We start from the raw sequence: 17,802 nt of genomic DNA, 5'->3' as shown, positions 1-17,802 counted from the left end.
TCCCCAGTGGTGCCAGTGCGCTCTCTGGACTCACGGCACTGCATCCCCAGTGGTGCCAGTGCACTCTCTAGACTCACGGCAGTGCATCCCCAGTGGTGCCAGTGCACTCTCTGGAGTCACTGTGCTGCATCCCCAGTGGTGCCAGTGCACTCTCTGGACTCATTGCACTGCATCTCCAGTGGTGCCAGTGCCCTCTCTGGACTCACTGCACTGCATCCCCAGTGGTGCCAGTGCACTCTCTGGACTCACTGCACTGCATCCCCAGTGGTGCCAGTGCACTCTCTGGACTCACTGCACTGCATCCCCAGTGGTGCCAGTGCACTCTCTGGACTCACTGCACTGCATCCCCAGTGGTGCCAGTGCATAATGTGGACTCACTGCACTGCATCCCCAGTGGTGCTAGTGCACTCTCTGGACTCACGGCACTGCATCCCCAGTCGTGCCAGTGCAGTCTCTGGACTAACTGCACTGCATCCCCACTGGTGCCAGGGTACTCTCTGGACTCACTGCACTGCATTCCAAGTGGTGCCAGTGCACTCTCTGGACTCACTGCACTGCATCCCCAGTGGTGCCAGTGCACTCTCTGGACTCACTGCACTGCATCCCCAGTGGTGCCAGGGTACTCTCTGGACTCACTGCACTGCATCCCCAGTGGTGCCAGTGCACTCTCTGGACTCACCGCACTGCATCCCCAGTGGTGTCAGGTCACTCTCTGGACTCACTGCACTGCATCCCCAGTGGTGCCAGTGCACTCTCTGGACTCACTGCACTGCATCCCCGGTGGTGCCAGTGCACTCTCTGGACTCAAGGCACTGCATTCCCAGTGGTGCCAGGGCACTCTCTGGACTCACTGCACTGCATCCCCAGTGGTTCCAGTGCACTCTCTGGACTCACTGCAGTGCATCCCCAGTGTTGCCAGTGCACTCTCTGGACTCACTGCACTGCATCTCCAGTGCTGCCAGTGCACTCTTTGGACTCACTGCACTGAATTCCCGGTGGTGCCAGTGCACTCTCTTGAGTCACTGCACTGCATCCCCAGTGGTGCCAGTGTACTCTCTGTACCCACTGCACTGAATTCCCAGTGGTGCCAGTGCACTCTCTGGACTCACTGCACTGCATCCCCAGTGGTGCCAGTGCACTCTCTGGACTCACTGCAGTGCATTCCCAGTGGTGCCACTGCACTCTCTGGACTCACCGGGGTGCATCATCAGTGGTGCCAGTGCACTCTCTGGACTCACCGGGGTGCATCCCCAGTGGTGCCAGTGCACTCTCTGGACTCACTGCACTGCATCCCCAGTGGTGCCAGTGCACTCTCTGGACTCACTGCACTGCATCCCCAGTGGTGCCACTGCACTCTCTGGACTCACTGCACTGCATCACAAATGGTGCCAGTGCACTCTCTGGACTCACTGCACTGCATCCCCAGTGGTGCCAGTGCACTCTCTGCACTCACTGCACTGCATCCCCAGTGGTGACAGTGCACTCTCTGGACTCACTGCACTGCATCCCCAGTGGTGCCAGTGCACTCTCTGGACTCACTGTAGTGCATCACTCGTGGTGCCAGTGCACTCTCTGGACTCACTGCACTGCATCCCCAGTGGTGCCAGTGCACTCTCTGGACTCACTGCACTGCATCCCCAGTGGTGCCAGTGCACTCTCTGGAGTCACTCCACTGCATCCCCAGTGGTGCCAGTGCACTCTCTGGACTCACTGCACTGCATCCCCAGTGGTGCCAGTGCACTCTCTGGACTCACTGTAGTGCATCACTCGTGGTGCCAGTGCACTCTCTGGACTCACTGCACTGCATCCCCAGTGGTGCCAATGCACTCTTTGGACTCACTGCACTGCATCCCAAGTGGTGCCAGTGCACTCTCTGGACTCACTCCACTGCATCCCCAGTGGTGCCAGTGCACACTCTGGACTCACGGCACTGCATCCCCAGTGGTGCCAGTGCACTCTATGGAGTCACTGCACTGCATCCCCAGTGCTACCAGTTCACTCTCTGGACTCACTGCAGTGCATCCTCAGTGGTGCCAGTGCACTCTCTGGACTCACTCCACTGCATCCCCAGTGGTGCCAGTGCACTCTCTGGACTCACCGGGGTGCATCCCCAGTGGTGCCAGTGCACTCTCTGGACTCACTGCACTGCATCCCCAGTGGTCCCAATGCACTCTCTGGACTCACTACAGTGCATTCCCAGTGGTGCCAGTGCACTCTCTGGACTCACTGCAGTGCATCCCCAGTGGTTCCAGTGTGCTCTCTGGAGTCACTGCACTGCATCCCCAGTGGTGCCAGTGCACTATCTGGACTCACGGCAGTGCATCCCCAGTGGTGCCAGTGCGCTCTCTGGACTCACTGGAGTGCATCCCCAGTGGTGCCAGTGCACTCTCTATACTCACTGCACTGCATCCCCAGTGGTGCCAGTGCACTCTCTGGACTCACTGCAGTGCATCCCCAGTGGTGCCAGTGCACTCTCTGGACTCACTGCACTGCATCCCCAGTGGTTCCAGTGCACTCTCTGGACTCACTGCACTGCATCCCCAGTGCTGCCAGTGCACTCTTTGGACTCACTGCACTGAATTCCCGGTGGTGCCAGTGCACTCTCTGGACTCACAGCACTGCATCCCCAGTGGTGCCAGTGCACTCTCTGGACTCACTGCACTGCATCCCCAGTGGTGCCAGTGCACTCTCTGGACTCACTGTAGTGCATCACTCGTGGTGCCAGTGCACTCTCTGGACTCACTGCACTGCATCCCCAGTGGTGCCAGTGCACTCTCTGGACTCACTGCACTGCATCCCCAGTGGTGCCAGGGTACTCTCTGGACTCACTGCACTGCATCCCCAGTGGTGCCAGTGCACTCTCTGGACTCACCGCACTGCATCCCCAGTGGTGCCAGTGCACTCTCTGGACTCTCTGCAGTGCATCCCCAGTGGTGCCAGTGCACTCTCTGGACTCACTGCACTGCATCCCCAGTGGTGCCAGTGCACTCTATGGAGTCACTGCACTGCATCCCCATTGCTGCCAGTTCACTCTCTGGACTCACTGCAGTGCATCCTCAGTGGTGCCAGTGCACTCTCTGGACTCACTCCACTGCATCCCCAGTGGTGCCAGTGCACTCTCTGGACTCACCGGGGTGCATCCCCAGTGGTGCCAGTGCACTCTCTGGACTCACTGCAGTGCATCGCCAGTGGTCCCAATGCACTCTCTGGACTCACTACAGTGCATTCCCAGTGGTGCCAGTGCACTCTCTGGACTCACTGCAGTGCATCCCCAGTGGTTCCAGTGTGCTCTCTGGAGTCACTGCACTGCATCCCCAGTGGTGCCAGTGCACTATCTGGACTCACGGCAGTGCATCCCCAGTGGTGCCAGTGCGCTCTCTGGAGTCACTGCACTGCATCACCAGTGGTGCCAGTGCACTCTCTAGACTCACGGCAGTGCATCCCCAGTGGTGCCAGTGCACTCTCTGGAGTCACTGTGCTGCATCCCCAGTGGTGCCAGTGCACTCTCTGGACTCATTGCACTGCATCTACAGTGGTGCCAGTGCCCTCTCTGGACTCACTGCACTGCATCCCCAGTGGTGCCAGTGCACTCTCTGGACTCACTGCACTGCATCCCCAGTGGTGCCAGTGCACTCTCTGGACTCACTGCACTGCATCCCCAGTGGTGCCAGTGCACTCTCTGGACTCACTGTAGTGCATCACTCGTGGTGCCAGTGCACTCTCTGGACTCACTGCACTGCATCCCCAGTGGTGCCAGTGCACTCTCTGGACTCACTGCACTGCATCCCCAGTGGTGCCAGTGCATACTGTGGACTCACTGCACTGCATCCCCAGTGGTGCTAGTGCACTCTCTGGACTCACGGCACTGCATCCCCAGTGGTGCCAGTGCAGTCTCTGGACTAACTGCACTGCATCCCCACTGGTGCCAGGGTACTCTCTGGACTCACTGCACTGCATTCCAAGTGGTGCCAGTGCACTCTCTGGACTCACTGCACTGCATCCCCAGTGGTGCCAGTGCACTCTCTGGACTCACTGCACTGCATCCCCAGTGGTGCCAGGGTACTCTCTGGACTCACTGCACTGCATCCCCAGTGGTGCCAGTGCACTCTCTGGACTCACCGCACTGCATCCCCAGTGGTGTCAGGTCACTCTCTGGACTCACTGCACTGCATCCCCAGTGGTGCCAGTGCACTCTCTGGACTCACTGCACTGCATCCCCGGTGGTGCCAGTGCACTCTCTGGACTCAAGGCACTGCATTCCCAGTGGTGCCAGTGCACTCTTTGGACTCACTGCACTGCATCCCCAGTGGTGCCAGTGTATTCTCTGAACTCACTGTACTGCATCCCCAGTGGTGCCAGGGCACTCTCTGGACTCACTGCACTGCATCCCCAGTGGTTCCAGTGCACTCTCTGGACTCACTGCACTGCATCTCCAGTGCTGCCAGTGCACTCTTTGGACTCACTGCACTGAATTCCCGGTGGTGCCAGTGCACTCTCTTGAGTCACTGCACTGCATCCCCAGTGGTGCCAGTGTACTCTCTGTACCCACTGCACTGAATTCCCAGTGGTGCCAGTGCACTCTCTGGACTCACTGCACTGCATCCCCAGTGGTGCCAGTGCACTCTCTGGACTCACGGCACTGCATCCCCTGTGGTGCCAGTGCACTCTCTGGACTCACTGCACTGCATCCCCAGTGGTGCCAGTGCACTCTCTGGACTCACCGGAGTGCATCCCCAGTGGTGCCAGTGCACTCTCTGGACTCACTGCACTGCATCCCCAGTGGTGCCAGTGCACTCTCTGCACTCACTGCACTGCATCCCCAGTGGTGCCACTGCACTCTCTGGACTCACTGCAGTGCATCACAAATGGTGCCAGTGCACTCTCTGGACTCACTGCACTGCATCCCCAATGGTGCCAGTGCACTCTCTGCACTCACTGCACTGCATCCCCAGTGGTGACAGTGCACTCTCTGGACTCACTGCACTGCATCCCCAGTGGTGCCAGTGCACTCTCTGGACTCACTGTAGTGCATCACTCGTGGTGCCAGTGCACTCTCTGGACTCACTGCACTGCATCCCCAGTGGTGCCAGTGCACTCTCTGGACTCACTGCACTGCATCCCCAGTGGTGCCAGTGCACTCTCTGGAGTCACAGCACTGCATCCCCTGTGGTGCCAGTGCACTCTTTGGACTCACTGCACTGCATCCCAAGTGGTGCCAGTGCACTCTCTGGACTCACTCCACTGCATCCCCAGTGGTGCCAGTGCACACTCTGGACTCACGGCACTGCATCCCCAGTGGTGCCAGTGCACTCTATGGAGTCACTGCACTGCATCCCCAGTGCTGCCAGTTCACTCTCTGGACTCACTGCAGTGCATCCTCAGTGGTGCCAGTGCACTCTCTGGACTCACTCCACTGCATCCCCAGTGGTGCCAGTGCACTCTCTGGACTCACCGGGGTGCATCCCCAGTGGTGCCAGTGCACTCTCTGGACTCACTGCAGTGCATCGCCAGGGGTCCCAATGCACTCTCTGGACTCACTACAGTGCATTCCCAGTGGTGCCAGTGCACTCTCTGGACTCACTGCAGTGCATCCCCAGTGGTTCCAGTGTGCTCTCTGGAGTCACTGCACTGCATCCCCAGTGGTGCCAGTGCACTATCTGGACTCACGGCAGTGCATCCCCAGTGGTGCCAGTGCGCTCTCTGGACTCACTGCAGTGCATCCCCTGTGGTGCCAGTGCACTCTCTATACTCACTGCACTGCATCCCCAGTGGTGCCAGTGCACTCTCTGGACTCACTGCAGTGCATCCCCAGTGGTGCCAGTGCACTCTCTGGACTCACTGCACTGCATCCCCAGTGGTTCCAGTGCACTCTCTGGACTCACTGCACTGCATCCCCAGTGCTGCCAGTGCACTCTTTGGACTCACTGCACTGAATTCCCGGTGGTGCCAGTGCACTCTCTGGACTCACAGCACTGCATCCCCAGTGGTGCCAGTGCACTCTCTGGACTCACGGCACTGCATCCCCAGTGGTGCCAGTGCACTCTCTGGACTCACTGTAGTGCATCACTCGTGGTGCCAGTGCACTCTCTGGACTCACTGCACTGCATCCCCAGTGGTGCCAGTGCACTCTCTGGACTCACTGCACTGCATCCCCAGTGGTGCCAGTGCACTCTCTGGACTCACTGCACTGCATCCTCAGTGGTGCCAATGCATACTGTGGACTCACGGCACTGCATCCCCAGTGGTGCTAGTGCACTCTCTGGACTCACGGCACTGCATCCCCAGTGGTGCCAGTGCAGTCTCTGGACTCACTGCACTGCATCCCCACTGGTGCCAGGGTACTCTCTGGACTCACTGCACTGCATTCCCAGTGGTACCAGTGCACTCTCTGGACTCACTGCACTGCATCCCCAGTGGTGCCAGTGCACTCTCTGGACTCACTGCACTGCATCCCCAGTGGTGCCAGTGCACTCTCTGGACTCACGGAACTGCATCCCCAGTGGTGCCAGAGCACTCTCTGGACTCACGGCAGTGCATCCCCAGTGGTGCCAGTGCACTCTCTGGACTCTCTGCAGTGCATCCCCAGTGGTGCCAGTGCACTCTCTGGACTCACTGCACTGCATCCCCGGTGGTGCCAGTGCACTCTCTGGACTCACGGCACTGCATCCCCAGTGGTGCCAGTGCACTCTCTGGACTCACTGCACTGCATCCCCAGTGGTGCCAGTGCACTCTCTGGACTCACTGCACTGCATCCCCAGTGGTGCCAGTGCACTCTCTGGACTCACGGCACTGCATCCCCTGTGGTGCCAGTGCACTCTCTGGACTCACTGCACTGCATCCCCAGTGGTGCCAGTGCACTCTCTGGACTCACCGGGGTGCATCCCCAGTGGTGCCAGTGCACTCTCTGGACTCACTGCACTGCATCCCCAGTGGTGCCAGTGCACTCTCTGCACTCACTGCACTGCATCCCCAGTGGTGCCAGTGCACTCTCTGGACTCACTGCAGTGCATCACCAATGGTGCCAGTGCACTCTCTGGACTCACTGCACTGCATCCCCAGTGGTGCCAGTGCACTCTCTGCACTCACTGCACTGCATCCCCAGTGGTGACAGTGCACTCTCTGGACTCACTGCACTGCATCCCCAGTGGTGCCAGTGCACTCTCTGGACTCACTGTAGTGCATCACTCGTGGTGCCAGTGCACTCTCTGGACTCACTGCACTGCATCCCCAGTGGTGCCAGTGCACTCTCTGGACTCACTGCACTGCATCCCCAGTGGTGCCAGTGCACTCTCTGGACTCACTGCACTCCATCCCCGGTGGTGCCAGTGCACTCTCTGGACTCACTCCACTGCATCCCCAGTGGTGCCAGTGCACTCTCTGGACTCACTGCACTGCATCCCCAGTGGTGCCAGTGTATTCTCTGAACTCACTGCACTGCATCCCCAGTGGTGCCAAGGCACTCTCTGGACTCACTGCACTGCATCCCCAGTGGTTCCAGTGCACTCTCTGGACTCACTGCAGTGCATCCCCCGTGGTGCCAGTGCACTCTCTGGGCTCAGTGCACTGCATCCCCATTGGTGCCAGTGCACTCTCTGGACTCACTGCACTGCATCCCCAGTGGTGCCAGTGCACACTCTGGACTCACGGCACTGCATCCCCAGTGGTGCCAGTGCACTCTCTGGGCTCACTGCACTGCATCCCCAGTGGTGCCAGTGCACTCTCTGGACTCACTGCACTGCATCCCCAGTGGTGACAGTGCACTCTCTGGACTCACTGCACTGCATCCCCAGTGGTGTCAGTGCACTCTCTGGACTCACTGCACTGCATCCCCAGTGGTGCCAGTGCACTCTCTGGACTCACTGCACTGCATCCCCAGTGGTGCCAGTGCACTCTCTGGACTCACCGGGGTGCATCCCCAGTGGTGCCAGTGCACTCTCTCGATCACTACACTGCATCCCCATTGGTGCCAGTGAACTCTATGGAGTCACTGCACTGCATCCCCAGGGGTACCAGTGCACTCTCTGGACTCACTGCACTGCATCCCCATTGGTGCCAGTGCACTCTCTGGACTCACTAATGACCATCCCCAGTGGTGCCAGTGCACTCTCTGGACTCACTGCACTGCATCCCCAGTGGTGCCAGTGCACTCTCTGGATCACTGCACTGCATCCCCAGTGGTGCCAGTGCACTCTCTGGACTCACTGCAGTGCATCCCCAGGGGTGCCAGTGCACTCTTTGGAGTCACTGCAGTGCATCCCCAGTGGTGCCCGTGCACTCTCTGGACTCACTGCACTGCATCCCCACTGGTGCCAGTGCACTCTCTGGACTCACTGCAGTGCATCCCCAGTGGTGCCAGTGCACTCTCTGGACTCACTGCACTGCATCACCACTGGTGCCAGGTTACTCTCTGGACTCACTGCACTGGATCCCCAGTGGTGCCAGTGCACTCTCTGGACTCACCGCACTGCATCCCCAGTGGTGCCAGTGCACTCTCTGGACTCACCGCACTGCATCCCCAGTGGTGCCAGTGCACTCTCTGGACTCACTGCACTGCATCCCCAGTGGTGCCAGTGCACTCTCTGGACTCACGGCACTGCATCCCCAGTGGTACCAGTGCACTCTCTGGACTCACTGCACTGCATCCCCAGTGGTGCCACTGTATTCTCTGAACTCACTGTACTGCATCCCCAGTGGTGCCAGGGCACGCTCTGGACTCACTGCACTGCATCCCCAGTGGTGCCAGTGCACTCTCTGGACTCACTGCACTGCATCCCCAGTGGTGCCAGTGCACTCTCTGGACTGACTGCACTGCATCCCCAGTGGTGCCAGTGCACTCTCTGGACTCACTGCAGTGCATCCCCAGTGGTGCCAGTGCACTCTCTGGACTCACTACACTGCATCCCCAGTGGTGACAGTGCACTCTCTGGACTCACTGCACTGCATCCCCAGTGGTGCCAGTGCACTCTCTGGACTCACTGTAGTGCATCACTCGTGGTGCCAGTGCACTCTCTGGACTCACTGCACTGCATCCCCAGTGGTGCTAGTGCACTCTCTGGACTCACTGCAGTGCATCCCCAGTGGTGCCAGTGCACTCTCTGGACTCACTGCACTGCATCCCCAGTGGTGCCAGTGCACTCTCTGGACTCACAGCACTGCATCCCCAGTGGTGCCAGTGCACTCTCTGGACTCACTGCAGTGCATCACCAGTGGTGCCAGTGCACTCTCTGGACTCACTGCACTGCATCCCCAGTGGTGACAGTGCACTCTCTGGACTCACTGCACTGCATCCCCAGTGGTGCCAGTGCACTCTCTGGACTCACTGTAGTGCATCACTCGTGGTGCCAGTGCACTCTCTGGACTCACTGCACTGCATCCCCAGTGGTGCTAGTGCACTCTCTGGACTCACTGCACTGCATCCCCAGTGGTGCCAGTGCACTCTCTGGACTCACTGCACTGCATCCCCAGTGGTGCCAGTGCACACTGTGGACTCACGGCACTGCATCCCCAGTGGTGCTAGTGCACTCTCTGGACTCACGGCACTGCATCCCCAGTGGTGCCAGTGCACTCTCTGGACTCACGGCAGCGCATCCCCAGTGGTGACAGTGCACTCTGTGGACTCACTGCACTGCATCCCCAGTGGTGCCAGTGCACTGTCTGGACTCACTGCACTGCATCCCCACTGGTGCCAGGGTACTCTCTGGACTCACTGCACTGCATCCCCAGTGGTGCCAGGGCACACTCTGGACTCACTGCACTGCATCTCCAGTGGTACCAGTGCACTCTCTGGACTCACCGCACTGTATCCCCAGTGGTGCCAGTGCACTCTCTGGACTCTCTGCAGTGTATCCCCAGTGGTGCCAGTGCACTCTCTGGACTCACTGCACTGCGTCCCCGGTGGTGCCAGTGCACTCTCTGGACTCACGGCACTGCATCCCCAGTGGTGCCAGTGCACTCTCTGGACTCACTGCACTGCATCCCCAGTGGTGCTAAGGCACTCTCTGGACTCACTGCACTGCATCCCCAGTGGTGCCAGTGTACTCTCTGAACTCACTGCACTGCATCCCCAGCGGTGCCAGTGCACTTTCGGGAGTCACTGCACTGCATCCCCAGTGGTTCCAGTGCACTCTCTGGACTCTCTGCAGTGTATCCCCAGTGGTGCCAGTGCACTCTCTGAACTCACTGCACTGCGTCCCCGGTGGTGCCAGTGCACTCTCTGTACTCACTCCACTGCATCCCCAGTGGTGCCAGTGCACTCTCTGGACTCACTGCACTGCATCCCCAGTGGTGGCAGTGCACTCTCTGGACTCACTGCACTGCATCCCCAGTGGTGCCAGTGCCCTCTGTGGACTCACTGCACTGCACCCCCAGTGGTGCCAGGGCACTCTCTGGACTCACTGCACTGCATCCCCAGTGGTTCCAGTGCACTCTCTGGACTCACTGCACTGCATCCCCAGTGGTGCCAGTGCACTCTCTGGACTCACTGCACTGCATCCCCAGTGGTGCCAGTGCACTCTTTGGACTCACTGCACTGAATTCCCGGTGGTGCCAGTGCACTCTGTGCACGCACAGCACTGCATCCCCAGTGGTGCCAGTGAACTCTCTGGACTCACTGCAATGCATCCCCAGTGGTGCCAGTGCACTCTCTGGACTCACTGCACTGCATCCCCAGTGGTGCCAGGGTACTCTCTGGACTCACTGCACTGCATCCCCAGTGGTGCCAGTGCACTCTCTGGACTCACTGCACTGCATCCCCATTGGTGCCAGTGTACTCTCTGGACTCACTAATGACCATCCCCAGTGGTGCCAGTGCACTCTCTGGACTCACTGCACTGCATACCCAGTGGTGCCAGTGCACTCTCTGGTCGCACCGGGGTGCATCCCCAGTGGTGCCAGTGCACTCTATGGATCACTGCACTGCATCCCCAGTGGTGCCAGTGCACTCTATGGAGTCACTGCAGTGCATCCCCAGGGGTGCCAGTGCACTCTCTGGACTCACTGCACTGCATCCCCATTGGTGCCAGTGCACTCTCTGGACTCACTAATGACCATCCCCAGTGGTGCCAGTGCACTCTCTGGACTCACTGCACTGCATCCCCAGTGCTGCCAGTGCACTCTCTGGACTCACTGACTGCATCCCTAGTGGTGCCAGGGCACTCTATGGAGTCACTGCAGTGCATCCCCAGGGGTGCCAGTGCACTCTCTGGACTCACTGCACTGCATCCCCAGTGGTGCCAGTGCACTCTCTGGACTCACTGCACTGCATCCCCATTGGTGCCAGTGCACTCTCTGGACTCACTGCAGTGCATCCCCAGTGGTGCCAGTGCACTCTCTACACTCACTGCACTGCATCCCCAGTGGTGCCAGTGCACTCTCTGGACTCACTGCAGTGCATCCCCAGTGGTGCCAGTGCACTCTCTGGACTCACTGCACTGCATCCCCAGTGGTTCCAGTGCACTCTCTGGACTCACTGCACTGCATCCCCAGTGCTGCCAGTGCACTCTTTGGACTCACTGCACTGAATTCCCGGTGGTGCCAGTGCACTCTCTGGACTCACAGCACTGCATCCCCAGTGGTGCCAGTGCACTCTATGGAGTCACTGCACTGCATCCACAGGGGTGCCAGTGCACGCTCTGGACTCACTGCACTGCATCCCCATTGGTGCCAGTGCACTCTCTGGACTCACTAATGACCATCCCCAGTGGTGCCAGTGCACTCTCTGTACTCACTGCACTGCATCCCCAGTGGTGCCAGTGCACTCTCTGGACTCACTGCAGTGCATCCCCAGGGGTGCAAGTGCACTCTTCGGAATCACTGCAGTGCATCTCCAGTGGTGCCAGTGCACTCTCTGGACTCACTGCACTGCATCCCCAGTGGTGACAGTGCACTCTCTGGACTCACTGCGCTGCATCCCCAAGGGTGCCAGTGCACTCTTTGGACTCACTGCACTGCATCCCCAGTGGTGACGGGGCACTCTCTGGACTCACTGCACTGCATCTCCAGTGGTGCCAGGGCACTCTCTGGACTCACTGCACTGCATCCCCAGTGGTGCCAGTGCCCTCTGTGGACTCACTGCACTACATCCCCAGTGGGGCCAGTGCACTCTCTGGACTCACTGCACTGCATCCCCAGTGGTGCCAGTGCACTCTCTGGACTCAGTGCCCTGCATCCCCAGTGGTGCCAGTGCACTCTCTTGAGTCACTGCACTGCATCCCCAGTGGTGCCAGTGCACTCTCTGGACTCACGGCACTGCATCCCCAGTGGTGCCAGTGCACTCTCTGGACTCACTGCACTGCATCCCCAATCGTACCAGTGCAATCTCTGGTCTCACTGCAGTGCATCCCCAGTGGTGCCAGTGCACTCTCTGGACTCACTGCACTGCATCCCCAGTGGTGCCAGTGCACTCTCTGGAAGCACGGCACTGCATCCCCGGTGGTGCCAGTGCACTCTCTGGACTCACTGCACTGCATCCCCAGTGGTGCCAGTGCGCTCTCTGGACTCATGGCACTGCATCCCCAGTGGTGCCAGTGCACTCTCTGGACTCACTGCAGTGCATCCCCAGTGGTGCCAGTGTACTCTCTGGACTCACTGCACTGCACCCCCAGTGGTGCCAGTGCACTCTCTGGACTCACCGGGGTGCATCCCCAGTGGTGCCAGTGCACTCTCTGGACTCACTGCACTGCATCCCCAGTGGTGCCAGTGTACACTCTGGACTCACGGCACTGCATCTCAGGTGGTGCCAGTGCACTCTCTGGACTCACTGCACTGCATCCCCAGTGGTGCCAGGGTACTCTCTGGACTCACTGCACTGCATCCCCAGTGGTGCCAAGACACTCTCTGGACTCACTGCACTGCATTGCCATTGGTGCCCGTGCACTCTCTGGACTCATTGCACTGCATCCCCAATGGTGCCAGTGCACTCTCTGGACTCACGGCACTGCATCCCCAGTGGTGCCAGTGCACTCTCTGGACTCACTGCACTGCATCCCCAGTGGTGCCAGTGCACTCTCTGGACTCACTGCACTGCATCCCCACTGGTGCAGGGCACTCTCTGGACTCACTGCACTGCATCCCCAGTGGTGCCAGTGACCTCTCTGGACTCAGTGCAGTGCATTCCCAGTGGTGCCAGTGCACTCTCTGGACTCACCGGGGTGCATCCCCAATACTGCCAGTGCCCTCTCTGGACTCACTGCAGTGCATCCCCAGTGGTGCCAGTGCGCTCTCTGGACTCACCGCACTGCATCCCCAGTGGTGCCAGTGCACTCTATGCACTCACTGCAGTGCATCCCCACTGGTGCCAGTGCACTCTCTGGACTCATTTCACTTCATCCCCAGTGGTGCCAGTGTACTCTCTGGACTCACTGCACTGCATCCCCAGTGGTGCCAGTGCACTCTCTGGACTCACTGCACTGCATCCCCAGTGGTGCCAGTGCACTCTCTGAGCTCACTGCACTGCATCCCCAGTGGTGCCAGTGCACTCTCTGGACTCACTGCACTGCATCCCCAGTGGTGACAGTGCACTCTCTGGACTCACTGCACTGCATCCCCAATGGTGCCAGTGCACTCTTTGGACTCACTGCACTGCATCCCCAGTGGTGCCACTGCACTCTCTGGACTAACTGCACTGCATCCCCAGTGGTGCCGGGGCACTCTCTGGACTCACTGCACTGCATCCCCAGTGGTGCCAGTGCACTCTCTTGAGTCACTGCACTGCATCCCCAGTGGTGCCAGTGCACTCTCTGGACTCACGGCAGTGCATCCCCAGTGGTGCCAGTGCACTCTCTGGACTCACTGAAGTGCATCCCCACTGGTGCCCGTGCACTCTCTGGACTCACTGCACTGCACCCCCAGTGGTGCCAGTGCACTCTCTGGACTCACTGCACTGCATCCCCAGTGGTGCCATTGCACACTCTGGACTCACGGCACTGCATCCCTAGTGGTGCTAGTGCACTCTCTGAACCAAAGGCACTGCATCCCCAGTGGTGCCAGTGCACTCTCTGGACTCACTGCACTGCATCCCCAGTGGTGCCAGGGTACTCTCTGGACTCACTGCACTGCATCCCCAGTGGTGCCAAGGCACTCTCTGGACTCACTGCACTGCATTGCCATTGGTGCCAGTGCACTCTCTGGACTCATTGCAGTGCATCACCAATGGTGCCAGTGCACTCTCTGGACTCACTGCACTGCATCCCCAGTGGTGCCAGTGCACTCTTTGGAATCACTGCAGTGCATCCCCAGTGGTGCCAGTGCACTCTCTGGACTCACTGCACTGCATCCCCAGTGGTGCCAGTGCACTCTCTGGACTCACTGCACTGCATCCCCAGTGGTGCCAGTGCACTCTCTGGACTCACCGCACTGCATCCCCAGTGGTGCCAGTGCACTCTCTGGACTCACTGCACAGCATCCCCAGAGGTGCCAGTGCACTCTCTGGACTCACTGCAGTGCATCCCCAGTGGTGCCAGTGCACTCTCTGGCGTCACTGCACTGCATCCCAGGTGGTCCCAGTGCACTCTCTGGACTCACTGCACTGCATCCCCAGTGGTGCCAGTGTTCTCTCTGGACTCACTGCACTGCATCCCCAGTGGTGCCAGTGCACTCTCTGCACTCACTGCACTGCATCCCCAGTGGTGCCAGTGCACTCTCTGGACTCACTGCAGTGCATCACCAATGGTGCCAGTGCACTCTCTGGACTCACTGCACTGCATCCCCAGTGGTGCCAGTGCACTCTCTGCACTCACTGCACTGCATCCCCAGTGGTGACAGTGCACTCTCTGGACTCACTGCACTGCATCCCCAGTGGTGCCAGTGCACTCTCTGGACTCACTGTAGTGCATCACTCGTGGTGCCAGTGCACTCTCTGGACTCACTGCACTGCATCCCCAGTGGTGCCAGTGCACTCTCTGGACTCACTGCACTGCATCCCCAGTGGTGCCAGTGCACTCTCTGGACTCACTGCACTCCATCCCCGGTGGTGCCAGTGCACTCTCTGGACTCACTCCACTGCATCCCCAGTGGTGCCAGTGCACTCTCTGGACTCACTGCACTGCATCCCCAGTGGTGCCAGTGTATTCTCTGAACTCACTGCACTGCATCCCCAGTGGTGCCAAGGCACTCTCTGGACTCACTGCACTGCATCCCCAGTGGTTCCAGTGCACTCTCTGGACTCACTGCAGTGCATCCCCCGTGGTGCCAGTGCACTCTCTGGGCTCAGTGCACTGCATCCCCATTGGTGCCAGTGCACTCTCTGGACTCACTGCACTGCATCCCCAGTGGTGCCAGTGCACACTCTGGACTCACGGCACTGCATCCCCAGTGGTGCCAGTGCACTCTCTGGGCTCACTGCACTGCATCCCCAGTGGTGCCAGTGCACTCTCTGGACTCACTGCACTGCATCCCCAGTGGTGACAGTGCACTCTCTGGACTCACTGCACTGCATCCCCAGTGGTGTCAGTGCACTCTCTGGACTCACTGCACTGCATCCCCAGTGGTGCCAGTGCACTCTCTGGACTCACTGCACTGCATCCCCAGTGGTGCCAGTGCACTCTCTGGACTCACCGGGGTGCATCCCCAGTGGTGCCAGTGCACTCTCTCGATCACTACACTGCATCCCCATTGGTGCCAGTGAACTCTATGGAGTCACTGCACTGCATCCCCAGGGGTACCAGTGCACTCTCTGGACTCACTGCACTGCATCCCCATTGGTGCCAGTGCACTCTCTGGACTCACTAATGACCATCCCCAGTGGTGCCAGTGCACTCTCTGGACTCACTGCACTGCATCCCCAGTGGTGCCAGTGCACTCTCTGGATCACTGCACTGCATCCCCAGTGGTGCCAGTGCACTCTCTGGACTCACTGCAGTGCATCCCCAGGGGTGCCAGTGCACTCTTTGGAGTCACTGCAGTGCATCCCCAGTGGTGCCCGTGCACTCTCTGGACTCACTGCACTGCATCCCCACTGGTGCCAGTGCACTCTCTGGACTCACTGCAGTGCATCCCCAGTGGTGCCAGTGCACTCTCTGGACTCACTGCACTGCATCACCACTGGTGCCAGGTTACTCTCTGGACTCACTGCACTGGATCCCCAGTGGTGCCAGTGCACTCTCTGGACTCACCGCACTGCATCCCCAGTGGTGCCAGTGCACTCTCTGGACTCACCGCACTGCATCCCCAGTGGTGCCAGTGCACTCTCTGGACTCACTGCACTGCATCCCCAGTGGTGCCAGTGCACTCTCTGGACTCACGGCACTGCATCCCCAGTGGTACCAGTGCACTCTCTGGACTCACTGCACTGCATCCCCAGTGGTGCCACTGTATTCTCTGAACTCACTGTACTGCATCCCCAGTGGTGCCAGGGCACGCTCTGGACTCACTGCACTGCATCCCCAGTGGTGCCAGTGCACTCTCTGGACTCACTGCACTGCATCCCCAGTGGTGCCAGTGCACTCTCTGGACTGACTGCACTGCATCCCCAGTGGTGCCAGTGCACTCTCTGGACTCACTGCAGTGCATCCCCAGTGGTGCCAGTGCACTCTGTGGACTCACTACACTGCATCCCCAGTGGTGACAGTGCACTCTCTGGACTCACTGCACTGCATCCCCAGTGGTGCCAGTGCACTCTCTGGACTCACTGTAGTGCATCACTCGTGGTGCCAGTGCACTCTCTGGACTCACTGCACTGCATCCCCAGTGGTGCTAGTGCACTCTCTGGACTCACTGCAGTGCATCCCCAGTGGTGCCAGTGCACTCTCTGGACTCACTGCACTGCATCCCCAGTGGTGCCAGTGCACTCTCTGGACTCACAGCACTGCATCCCCAGTGGTGCCAGTGCACTCTCTGGACTCACTGCAGTGCATCACCAGTGGTGCCAGTGCACTCTCTGGACTCACTGCACTGCATCCCCAGTGGTGACAGTGCACTCTCTGGACTCACTGCACTGCATCCCCAGTGGTGCCAGTGCACTCTCTGGACTCACTGTAGTGCATCACTCGTGGTGCCAGTGCACTCTCTGGACTCACTGCACTGCATCCCCAGTGGTGCTAGTGCACTCTCTGGACTCACTGCACTGCATCCCCAGTGGTGCCAGTGCACTCTCTGGACTCACTGCACTGCATCCCCAGTGGTGCCAGTGCACACTGTGGACTCACGGCACTGCATCCCCAGTGGTGCTAGTGCACTCTCTGGACTCACGGCACTGCATCCCCAGTGGTGCCAGTGCACTCTCTGGACTCACGGCAGCGCATCCCCAGTGGTGACAGTGCACTCTGTGGACTCACTGCACTGCATCCCCAGTGGTGCCAGTGCACTGTCTGGACTCACTGCACTGCATCCCCACTGGTGCCAGGGTACTCTCTGGACTCACTGCACTGCATCCCCAGTGGTGCCAGGGCACACTCTGGACTCACTGCACTGCATCTCCAGTGGTACCAGTGCACTCTCTGGACTCACCGCACTGTATCCCCAGTGGTGCCAGTGCACTCTCTGGACTCTCTGCAGTGTATCCCCAGTGGTGCCAGTGCACTCTCTGGACTCACTGCACTGCGTCCCCGGTGGTGCCAGTGCACTCTCTGGACTCACGGCACTGCATCCCCAGTGGTGCCAGTGCACTCTCTGGACTCACTGCACTGCATCCCCAGTGGTGCTAAGGCACTCTCTGGACTCACTGCACTGCATCCCCAGTGGTGCCAGTGTACTCTCTGAACTCACTGCACTGCATCCCCAGCGGTGCCAGTGCACTTTCGGGAGTCACTGCACTGCATCCCCAGTGGTTCCAGTGCACTCTCTGGACTCTCTGCAGTGTATCCCCAG

Source organism: Anser cygnoides, unplaced genomic scaffold (genome assembly GCF_040182565.1).
Source record: "Anser cygnoides isolate HZ-2024a breed goose unplaced genomic scaffold, Taihu_goose_T2T_genome scaffold_41_1, whole genome shotgun sequence".
Lineage (NCBI taxonomy): Eukaryota > Metazoa > Chordata > Aves > Anseriformes > Anatidae > Anser > Anser cygnoides.
This window is presented reverse-complemented; position numbering follows the sequence as displayed.